The sequence below is a fragment of the Tachypleus tridentatus genome, chromosome 2 (genome assembly GCF_004210375.1).
Source record: "Tachypleus tridentatus isolate NWPU-2018 chromosome 2, ASM421037v1, whole genome shotgun sequence".
In the NCBI taxonomy this organism is placed as follows: domain Eukaryota; kingdom Metazoa; phylum Arthropoda; class Merostomata; order Xiphosura; family Limulidae; genus Tachypleus; species Tachypleus tridentatus.
The window spans coordinates 62,811,194-62,824,116 of NC_134826.1; the positions used below are offsets into that span (position 1 = coordinate 62,811,194).

The 12,923-nt window shown below is 34.6% G+C and overlaps 1 long non-coding RNA gene across 1 annotated transcript in view; it reads left to right on the forward strand.

Annotated features, from left to right (window-relative positions):
• LOC143243972 (uncharacterized) overlaps window positions 1-12,720 on the forward strand; it is a 128,416-nt gene extending 115,696 nt beyond the window's left edge. Inside the window, exon 3 of the long non-coding RNA XR_013024823.1 lies at window positions 12,175-12,720. This is a non-coding gene — a long non-coding RNA (uncharacterized LOC143243972). The remainder of the gene's footprint in view (window positions 1-12,174) is intronic.
• The last annotated feature ends 203 nt before the right edge of the window (window positions 12,721-12,923 follow it).

The following is a 12,923-nucleotide window of genomic DNA, read 5'->3' on the forward strand; positions in this document are numbered from 1 at the left end:
AGTGCAATCATTATCCATTATATCACCTAGTTGACTAATTCTTATGCACTGCTTTATGTACTAACGCAATACACCACACATTTGTTAATGTAAAATGGATATCATTACTCAGAGCTTCTATAAACATTAAAAAAACTAAGGATGTCAGTTATAAAGTGCATGCTTGGAAAATTTGTCAATCCTAACAAAATTAACTGGAACAAATATTATTTGTCATAACAGGGTATCACTAAATAAAAGTCGACTTGTTGCTTATCAGACATGTTCATGTTTAGTTAGGAATTGCAACTCTTTGTTAATGTGATGTACGATACACACCTAAAAAAGAGATGCAATAGTATCTGAAAAGTTGTGTATCGTGATTAAAGTCTGTATTAATTGATACATATGAATATGAATGTTAACTGATAGAAAACCCCATTAAATGACAGAGGAGATGCTATAATAAAACAATATAGAAATGAATGTTCGAGTATGAAAAACGGGATGTTGCTTTTGTACATGCCTATGACACGAAAGCAATTTTGTTCTGATTGGACAAATGTTTATCACATTATCTGACAACTCAGTACCACAATCTATAAGCTAAAGCCACATGTCACTGATAAACTTCTTGTGCACAGGTTTGGTCAGGAATTAAACCTTGGAGCTAATGAATTAGAATATAGTGAGAGCCTTGTTTATTATCTATCTAAACTCGTGAGAAGAAAAGCACTAAAAAGAATTAAATGGCCCCCTGAAAGAACTGAGATGAAGAAATCCTAGTAGAGTAGATTTGTTACAGTTCTTATGTCCATCTAAGATGGTGACATCCTTCTAGTTGATAGGGCTGTAATTAACTACATGAATGGCAGCCGAGATGGTTTTCTAATTGATAAATCAATAATTAAAAGAAAGTGGAATTATTTGCTTTCCGAACTATCGAGCTTTGTGTTTATCATATAATAATCCCTTCATTATTGTAAAGTTAAGAATTTTATTAACTACAATATTAACAGAACCAATAAAGGCGCCTTAATCCTCAGTTTCTAAGTTATCACGTGATATTTCATAAAGAGTTGTATGTCTGATGTCTTGTGGTAACCACTGTCTATTCAGAAAAACAGTTTAACGCCTGCTAGATATGCAGCTATTGTTAGGTGTAATACCTCATAGATTTACTGTTAGGAAAATGATCGCAATGGTTTCTAATACATCTGAATGTCTAATGAAATTCACGATCCTTGCATTTTGATCACTCAGGTGAAATTTTATGATGAGCATTTGTAAGAGATGAGAAATCAGCTGAAATTACCTGTGTGTATTTAAATGCAATATTTAAGGTTATTTATGGGCCCCCTTAACGACTTACATACGCACAGTGAAGGATTTGTGCTCTTAATCAGCACAAAATTTTAATGAGGCTGCAATAAATCTTAATGGAAAATTTCTTGTTTAAATGTTTTTCTTTTCCTGTAAGGAGATCAACTCACAAGTATGATACAATATCATGATGGCGCAGTTACTGATGGTTGTAGTCACGTAGAACAGTGAATGCATTTTTGATATTGAATATTGTATTTAGATGTACTCATTTGTCGGAGTGTATGTTAATGTGCATGTATATGGACAGCACGAATATCAGTCCCAGCTGAAAAAGGTTTAACTGAAAAGCTTGCAATTATTTATTACATGATACTTAGAAAGAGCCACATTTAATGGCTTCTAAATGGTATTACAGCATTTCTAAGTATGACCATAAAGAAAAACCTAGCCAAAGAAAGCCATACTGGTTACTTATTATGAATACTGTGCGCTGTAAGGCAGTCTGTTCAACCTTAGAAGAAAATATGATAGTAAGTGAAGTTGACATACATATATATATGTGTGTGTGTGTGTGTGTATAACAAAATACACATTTGAATAAATATATATTTGACACTGTGTTACATAAACTCATTCATCAATATTGTATCTTATGAATGAGTAAGTTACACAACAACTGTCAATCAACAAATGTATACAAAATGTGTGATTTAATTTGCATATTAAAGTTGTCATATTTGTAGTAAACTGTCATTAATAATCTGTAAGATATCATGCATCTGATACATATTTTTCATTGATGCTAGTGAAATCATATTCTTAGTTTCAACACTGAAATATTTAGCAGATAGTGGATTTTATCAGGGAAAAGGTAAAAGTAACAGTAAGGTCACACTACATTTAGGGGGAAATATGGTTTTTTAAGCGTGCACCTTTATAGACCAACTGTTTTAGTGCAAGTTGCAGTTAGAACACATATTAGTATGGAGAGGACGTGTATGGGATGGCTTTGCACGTGCTACATTGCTAATATATATTCTGTGGAGAGCATTCAAATAACAACACACTCATAATATTGACCACAACTGTATCGAAATAACATATGTGCGCTAAAGGATCAATGTTTTGAACAACTTGAGCCTGGAATCTGTAGAGTGGCCAAATTGTAGTTACCTGTTAAAGAACATTATTCTGGTACAGTAACAATCAATGGCAGAAGTTTCATGATCATGCAAGTAGCGTGTTAGTTGAAGCTATTTCTTCAACTAATAGAGGAGAATTTCTTAGTTCTTAGTATTCTTAGTTTCAACACTGAAATATTTAGCAGATAGTGGATTTTATCAGGGAAAAGGTAAAAGTAACAGTAAGGTCACACTACATTTAGGGGGAAATATGGTTTCTTAAGCGTGCACCTTTATAGACCAACTGTTTTAGTGCAAGTTGCAGTTAGAACACATATTAGTATGGAGAGGACGTGTGTGGGATGGCTTTGCACGTGCTACATTGCTAATATATATTCTGTGGAGAGCATTCAAATAACAACACACTCATAATATTGACCACAAATGTATCGAAATAAAATATGTGCGCTAAAGGATCAATGTTTTGAACAACTTGAGCCTGGAATCTGTAGAGTGGCCAAATTGTAGTTACCTGTTAAAGAACATTATTCTGGTACAGTAACAATCAATGGCAGAAGTTTCATGATCATGCAAGTAGCGTGTTAGTTGAAGCTATTTCTTCAACTAATAGAGGAGAATTTTGTTAAACGCTGGATTTTTCTGGTCAAATGTAAAAACTAGGCTAAGCTTTCTCCATTGGGATGTTCACTGGTGTAGGAGAGTTTTTGCTAAAGACAACACACCTAAGTTTATAGAAACTTCACTTTTGCTGAACAGTTTTTATATACAATGTTTAAACATGTATTCTTAGAGTTGATAAGTGTTGTTACTGGTTATAATAACTTTCAAATATACTGTTTTAGCTTAACACTTTATCATAATCTAGGTTAACCATGCATTTGAAATCCTTACTTTTCTGGCTATCTCGTTTTATCACTTACTCAGAAATGTCAACATATCTAACTTGCTTAACCACCTTCTGCTTATTGCAGAAAATCGAAGGTAAACGCTAATTCTTTTGTAACTTTCAATAAGTTTACTAATATCCAAAGGTCTCTAAGACTCTTAGAGCTAATTTAACATTTATACCAGCTGAAAGAGAACCAATAGGTAAAGACATGTTGCTCTTAATACACTGACGTTCAGGCTTTCGCCAAAACGAAGACTAAATTAAGTTTGGGTTTGAGGATCACAAAAACTTAAGTAATCATCAAAGACTTCAGTCTATAATGTTTTGAACAAATGAATAACGTTAAAGAGTATTTTTAATTACGTATTGAAAATGTAGTATTTTCGTTAAAGGGTGGTAGTAACGTCCAATGTACATTGTTTTCCTATTCCAATGCACAATATAATTTAAATGTCAAATCCAAATATAACGATCCAAAACGTTTTGATTTTCTCTCTCGTCTACATGTTTTAATGTGTCATGAGTATAAACACAAGTACATCGTACATAAAAATGCTATGTAGTTTCATCTTCTACTAAGTATAATTCACTTTCACAATTAAAACTGAAATTCATCATGGACCAAGCCTAGTAAAAGAAAGAGAAGTGAAATGGATACAACTCACTATATATTTATTCTATTTATCGTTTTAAGCAGAAAAAACATTTTCTGTTCACCTAAAAATTTTCAAATTTGTTTACGCACACACGACCGACATGCAAAATAGATTTAACTATAGAGATAAGTTGTAAAATATTTGTAAATTGGGTTTGAGATCACCGAAAGCTTTCAATGAAAGCTGTCACATTAAAGTTATATATATTTGTTTGCCGCATAACTACTGTAAAGGTTTTGACTGTGTGGCGTGCTTGGTGACACATCGACGATATATCTTCCCTGTTTTTCCTGGTAGAATAATACGTAATACTATGAGCACTCCGTACACCACAGGAGAGGTAATACTTCTGTAAATAATTGCTGTAGTTTTCGAGACGTAATCAGAATATCCTCAGCGTCTCTAAGTAACCAGCTTTCTTAAGTTGCGTAAAATAAAAATTCGTTTTCACTTTGTTATACATTGCGTTTGGCCTCTTTCTTCAAACACGTTTAGAATAAGAAACTCAGGTTTAATTTACATAATATTTTTGCTATTTCCCTTGTTATCTACGATAATATTTTTGTCATTAAGGTTAATACTTGTACCTGTGAATACCATAACAGACATGCATACAGAAGTCCTTACCGTGAAAAACTGTTAGGGGTAGAACTAAGCATATATAGTTCACAGTAAAATACATCCTGTGCACTAAGCCGTACAATCAGTACTACTAGTCTGAAAGAACTTAAGCTCTTTCTATAAGAATGTTTTGATACTAAATGTTATAAACTTATGTTATCACATTATTCACGAAAGAAATACCTATAGATCTTGAATATTTCAATCATCAATGTTTTCTATAAGGTGGTGTACTGAGCATTTGTACTTAAGTCCTTCAGTTTTAAAATGTTTCTACATTTCATCAGCTGAAAGTTTAGTACGTTTGCATGCAAATACCATGGTCAAAGCAAGTCAAGCATACCTTGTGTTACAAAGATGAATAAAGCGTTCAAAGCAATGTCTTGTGGTAGGTTTTAGCATTGGTATTTGTTTTTACACAGAAGGTTGTTTGTTTTACACCAAGTGCACATTGCACTATTTGCACACTAACATTAGAGGAGAGGTAAGTAGTCAACAGAGCCCGCTAGTAACTCTGGGATTATTGTGTCTCACCGATTACAGGTTTGAGCACGTTATAAGAAAAACGATATTTGAATATGAAAGACGGCAACTCAAGTGAAAACTTCAGCCAATATAAATTCGCGTGGTATAGCATATTTTACAATTAAAATTTTGACGTTTTTAGCGTTTGTAAGTAGTGTGATGTCACCGATAGCCGATCAGTTTTAGCAACGTTGTAGCACTGCAAGATATTCATTTACATCAAAACTCTGTGTTCGATGAAGGGTTTTAGAATACTCAAAAAGGGAACAATTCCTTGTACTAAATGCTATTGGAAAACAAAATAATATATATATAAATTTAAATCCCCAACACTATCCAGGAAGAGGCATGCAACAAGTAAAATTCCAACCATAACAAGCAAAGTTCAGTGTCTTCTAATAGGTGGAATGGAAGTCCGAGAACAAAAGGGTCAATGGCAAATGGCGTTCACGTGCTCCAGGTAACAGTACACAGCATAATCACGTCAAAAAGTAGTTGTCTAGAAAATTAACACGTGCCACGTTATACACAAATTACTTCCACGACATATTCATGCAACCTTTGCATATCTCATACAGCCAAAAAGCGAAAACTGTATTCATGCATTACAAACGAAGATATACAGACTGCATGTACTGTCTATGAATATCTGCAAGATCGGTTTGTTGAAACAGACACTGAGAATCCGTATTTCTTGCGCACCAGAAGAATTATGTAACTCATGCAGGAAGGGCTGGTGTGCTTATGGCATGAAATTCTTACAATGGAGCCTTTGTTTTAAATACAATCCGAGCTGTAGGACTGACTATTCTAAAAAAAAAGTATACTCATTAGTTGGAGTAATATCCTACGTAGCGACATAGACTGTAACGAGAACGTGAGGCTCCAAAATGGCTGTAGCAACTTGATGAAAATCATGACTACTTGCATTCATATTCTAAAAATTACAACAACCAGGCTAAGTCAGGCTAATTTTTACAAAAGTATATTAAGACTTATAGCAAAATCAACATGAATACAATAAAGAAGTTGAGTATAATTAAATCTGAAGTTTGGTCGCATACACTTACTTAAGAAGCTTCGCTACTCAGTGGCGTATTTAGGTAGGAGCTAGAGGGGGCTCAGCCACAGGGAACATGGTCTTAATGGACGCCCATTAATAATTTTTCTATGTAAAATTACATGAGATGTAGGGCTCACGAAAATTACTAGCCCCTGAGCCCTCACCACCTTAAGTCCACCACTGTCGATAATTCTCACTGGTTTAGGTGTTTCGCTCCATAATGATTTCAAAATTGAGCAAAAGATACCAAATACTAATATGTAATGCGTTTGTTTTTCTTCTGTTTAAAAGTACAATAGTATTTGATATTTTATAAAATTTGCCTCTTAACATTAATTGTTAAGCCTTAACCCATGCAATTGGCTATCTGAGTTCTGCCCACCACAGTATCGAAACTAGATTTCATCCGTTGTAAGCACGCAGACTTACCGTTTAACCATTAGGAGGAGGGGCGATTACAGGAAGAGCTAGTGACACAGTGAAGATACAGAACTCTCATGTACGATAATATGCTGTGTCAATGAAGTTACAAGTCCCAATATTTTAGTTTTAGTATGGTCACCTCACTAGATAGAAAGTTGTTGGGTTGAAGAGACTCATACATCTCGTTGTGCAAATAACATTGTTTGACTGGAGTACTTAGGTGAACAAAGAGACAAGAAGACCTGGGACTAAAATATAACGTAGAAGTTGAGTTTATATCTGATAAAAATAAATATACAAAACCAACAATTGAGGATAGTAAAGTGGTCAGTCGTAGGTTGGGCGAATTAATTTATGTCTCTTAATATCCTGTTGTTATCTTCTTCCATAGTTCGCATTGTCAACAAAGATTCTGCCTTTCCCATATATACCGTATTATTTAGCTTAGCTTTCAACATCAAGTATTCTCTAAGTTACAACGCACCAGGCTTGTTTTCCATTCTTCTACAGAGTTATAAATAACAGTAATAGTACTAGACTCGAACAGTAAGAAAAATCGTGAACAATAAACTGAAATGTAATCGATGAAACAACTAGTTTTTATATTCTAGAATATCTTGCATGCAGACAATTGTTTCAGTTAATTGTAAATCGTACACATGTACAGGTTGTGACAACATAAGTTCAATTATAACATTTGAGGTACAAGGTAGTGGTTGTTCACGTTTTCCTTCATCGTGAAATTCTTATGATATGTATCACTCATTGTACAGTCAACATTGTTATAAAATATAACGTACAATCATTGTTAATTACCGCGAGGCTTCGTTGATAACACTGAAGTGTAAATTTCCGGTTTTGAGCTATGAGTCAGACTTCAGTTCAGCGTACTTGTTTGGAATTAGCATTTCGTTCAATTTCTGTCGTTTGTTAGCTCGTTTTAAACTACAAATAAGACATCTGAACAACAAAAGGATAAAAATGAGTTGAACAACCAAATCTCACCATTAAACCCTCTCAAGTTTTGACTTTTAATATTTGTTTGTTTTTCTGAATTTTCTGAATTACGCCATCCGTAATTTAGCAGTGTAAGACTAGAGGGAGGGCAGCTAGTCATCACCACCAAACGCCATCTCTTAGGCTACTCTTTTACCAACGACGGATAATGCAACGATTGATCGTTACATTATAACGCCCCTGCGGATGAAAGAGCGAGCGCATTTTGTGTGACGGGGATTCGAACTCACGACCCTCAGATAACAAGTCGAGCGCCTTAAAGACCGGCCCGACATGGCCAGGTGGTTAAAGTACTTGACTCGTAATCTGAGGGTCGCGGGTTCGAATCCCCGTCACCCCAAACATTCTCACCCTTTCAGCCGTAGGGGCGTTATATGTTACGGTCAATACCGTTATTCGTTGGTAAAAGAGCAGCCCAAGAGTTGGCGATGGGTGGTGATAAGTAGCTGCTTTTTCTCTAGTCTTACGCTAATAAATTAGGAACAGCTAGAGCAGATAGCCCTCTAGTAGCTTTGCGCTAAATTCAAAACAGACCAAACCCTAACGACCTGCCCATTCCGGGTTGCTTTTAAGATACAGCGATATGTCTGCGGACTCACACTGCTAAACACCGGATTTCGATATCCCTGGTGAGCAGAACACACATAGCCAACTGTGTAGCTTTGTGCTTAATTCTAAAACAAACCCACCACGGGTATCGAAACGTGAATTTTACTGTGTTAAGCCTGCGTTATGGCCACTGAGGCTCGCTCTAGAGAATAACACGTTTAATCTCTTGTCCTTTGATGAACATTTTAGCTTTTAATTTTCCTTCTCTGATGCATGTCTATACTGAAAGATACAGTGACTCACGTCTCTCGAGGAACAAACTTGTCACAAAGATTAAAAAGTGAGACAGTTTCTCAGACATATGAAAAATAAAGACTGTCATTTAGAACGTCACGGAACAGGCAGGAAATAAGATATTTTACTCAAAATGATATTTAAAAAATGTTATGGATATAATGACTATATATGCATACATATACACACACACACACATATATATATATGTAACGTCCTATATTCATAATATGGTCTACATGCATGGAATAGTTATTGATCAAATGAATGTAGTAACGGAAAAGACGGAATACGATTGAACAAACATGTGCAAGTTGTTACTCTGGTCTGTATAAGTTGGTTTGAGCATTTGTTCGTCAAAATACGAATATGCTATCTTGTTATTAAAAGGTGTGATTTTGATATAATGTTTTTCTAAGTAAATCAACGCTTTCTTCAGATAATTTATCTGTACTTGATGTAGATTAATGCTTCGTCACGTGCCAAAAGTTATAGGGCATCAAACTGTTCGACTGTCCAGAAATATACGATTTTGGTTTTTGGTTTGTTTTGAATTTCGCGCAAAGCTACATGAGGGCTATCTGCCCTAGTCGTCTCTAATTTTGCAGTGAAAGACTAGAGTGAAGGCAGCTAGTCATCACCACCCACCACCAGCTCTTGGGCTACTCTTTTACCAAAGAATAGTGGGATTGACCGTCACATTATAATGATCACACGGCTGAAATGGCGAGTATGTCTGGTGCGACGGGGATTCGAACCCGCGACCCTCAGATTACGAGTCGAGTGGCTTAACCACCTTGCCATGCAGGGCCGTAGAAATATATGAAGCAATCAAACATTGCCACAAACTTAGCCTGAAGACGACCTAGAAAGATCGAAACGTTGTTCTCTCCTTGTCAATAAAAAGGTCTCCAGGTTGTAATCTCATTGAGAAATAAGCCGGTAAATTGCTAACCACTACCTCAAACCAGCTACTGTAGCTAAGTGCAACGCATTCTTGTGACAAGTTGTGGTTAAATCATGGTGGACTATGTACATGAATCCTTCGACAGCATGCCGCTTTACCTTGCAGAGGTTATTAGGCTACGAGGAAGGCCATCCAAGTACAGAATGCTCAATATAAACTTATATAAGGTTACAGGCGCTATTTACGATTTTCCGGTTTTACATTTTGTCATTAAATTTGTTTTGATATGTTACAAGTGTTTGTTGAAATTTTCTGTTCTGATAAATCTCTTATGATTTCCATGGAACATCGTACATTATGTAACATGTACTTCTTAGTTGGATGACGTTAAGTGTCTTTGTATTCATGAACAATGATAATCTTACTCGTTACAAAATACGCAAATATTTTGGCCAAACATTCGAACAGTAATAAAAATATATAACAAATTAAACAAATGAAGAAACTTTGAAATGGTAAAGTAAATTAATAATACTTTAAAATAAAAAACAATGTTTTATTACTTTAACTGAACAATATTCCTCTAAAGTTAGAAAAGTTCACTAAAAACATTTCAGATTCTCAATACGATTGAGTGAAAATTGTAGAATGTTAAGTTCGTATTATTATTATTATTATCCAAAAAGTGAATTGTAGGATGTCCAAAGCACATAGAAATATCACATTAAAATCTGATTCATTTCTAGCCTTTTTCTTTCTGGTAATTGTGCTTATTTAGATATTCAACTGAACTGCTTTTATTTTTCTGGCAAACTTTTAATTTCTCTACCTTTTTCAAACTTCTATTTTTGTGCTGTGTAATTAGACACCCAACGAATAATGTAATCTTAATATTACACAAACTATTGTATGACTTTCACAGCATAATCTCAATTGTTTTAATGTATTAGGTTAAGGAATAATTCGTGAGCGTTTTTAAATAATTTCATTCAAGCATTACAAGACTATACAATACTTCAATGCATGAACACATTACACCCAAAACATTTATTATGATACTTTATTTCATGTAATACCTAGGTATATAGTATGCATTGTTTTAAACGAAATTGCAAGAAATTAAATGCGAAAAGCAGATGGTGTCGAAAATGCTCGATTTTGTCCACTTGACATTCCATTTAATGAGCTGAAAATGAAAGCAAAAATTAAAGACATATGAAAATCAAACACACATCTATTAGAGCAAAAAATTATCTACCAAATGACATGAAATATTTTGCGAAAGCGTTTCATTTATGAATATATTTTGTTAACTTGAAAAAACGCTCACGAATTATTCCTCAACCCAATAGATCTCTATTGCTTAATTCATTACAGGGTGGCATCAAATTATGTGGAAACAATTAGTCTACATGTAAATGATAATTTAAAGCAAGAATATTTTTGCATTTAATACTCTAGCAGCCTCCCGCTAGTACAGCGGTATGTCTCCGGATTTACAACGCTAAAATCAGCGATTCAATTCCCCTCGGTGAGCTGAGCAGATAGCCAGATGTGGCTTTGCTATAAAAAAACACACAATACTCTAGCTACTAGTAGCCTGGATAGCACTCGCGATTTCCTTCAATTCGCATGTTATTTTTAAAAGAACTTGATTAATAGATTTGAGTAAAATTTAAACCGTTTTAATGTTGCTCTTGCAGCTTTTATTTCTATGGATATGATTCATAATTTTGTACATCAATCATTTGATATATAAAATATTTGTCACCAGCGAAATGCTTTCAGTTCCTATGTGAATATATTTTAAAAACTGTCAGACGTATTTCTAAAGAAACATTCTTTCATCTAGGCTAAACAGCCGACACATTTCGAAATACTTAACTGTTTATCATACACAGTAAATGGTTTACACAAAAGGAATGGACTCTTGTAAGGAATAATTATTTTTTTATTAGATTGAGGTAAAGAATAGGAGAGTTGATGTGTACAATTGTACAATCGTAAATATATATTTGAATTTATCAAATTTTTAACCTCTAAAAGCCAGTTGTACATAAAATATCTTTAAAAAGACGTCAATTTTATAATTTCACTCTATTTTCCAATGGAGCGGTTGTAGAATTCTTTTTTGAGATAGTTGTATTTTGTTTGTTTTGGAATTTCGCACAAAGCTACTCGAGGGCTATCTGTACTAGCCATCCCTAATTTAGCAGTGTAAGACTAGAGGGAAGGCAGCTAGTCATCACCACCCACCGCCAACTCTTGGGCTACTCTTTTACCAACGAATAGTGGGATTGACTGTCACATTATACGCCCCCACGGCTGTGAAGGCGAGCACGTTTAGCGCGACGCGGGCGCGAACCCGCGAATTACGAGTCGCACGCCTTACGCGCTTGGCCATGCCAGGGCGAGATAGTTGTAATTAAACAAGTTTAATTAAGGTATATATTATTATAGTCTTCAGAGAAACATCATGTGACTAGCTATACATTTTCAACTTTTGTTCATGTTAACTTTTTTTTTTTAAATTCTACAACAATGGTAGTGTCTCTAATTTTACTTGTTTGGAAGACTGATGACTATATTTACTGATGAATTTCCATAATCGATATATATATCTATAATGAATAAAAATAATTTAATATCATTTGTTACTACTAGTTTCAGGCATAAAATAAATAGTCAACCTTTTCGGGTTATTGTTTAGCTAAACAGAAAACTTGTGTTAATTAATAAGTATTGTTTGTTTGTTTATTTGTTTTTTTGAATTTCGCACAAAGGTACTTGAGGGCTATCTGTGCTAGCCGTCCCTAATTTAGCAGTATAAGACTAGAAGGAAGGCAGCTAGTCATCACCACCCACCGCCAACTCTTGGGCTACTCTTTTACCAAAGAATAGTGGGATTGATCGACACTTATAATGCTCCCACGGCTGAAAGGGCGAGCATGTTTGGTGCGACCTGGATTCGAACCGGCGACCCTCAGATTGCGAGTCGAACGTCTTAACCCACCTGGCCATGCCGGGCCTTATTTAATAAGTATTAGTTGCATAGCACTTCCTCTGATTTCTATGACATTTGTCTTCTCATTCCATATGGAAACCATATGACATTCGTATGGTCTTATATGACAGTTTTAGATTTTTAGCACATTTAGCGAATGCAATCTTTAATATACTATTGAGTTTAAACACAATAATAATTACTTTTAATAGTGTTATGCATATATAATGGCTTCTTTACAGATTTATCTCTCTAACAATTAATTATTTCTTACTGTTAAGCCTTGCATTAACGACTTACATATAAACTGCTCTCTACAGTTGTATCGTATTAAGCAGTTTTTGTTTGTTTTTGCCAGATGCATCATTCACTGTAAGGCCGGACAAAAGGAAGAATAAAATCGTCCATTTTCTTTTTAAGCACACAGAAAAATTTCAAGAGGAGTTATTGAGATTAATTGTTACATCTATGTTCTTTTGCTTTAAGATATTGTGCATAAATTTCATGTTATTAGAGTTAGGGTTTGTA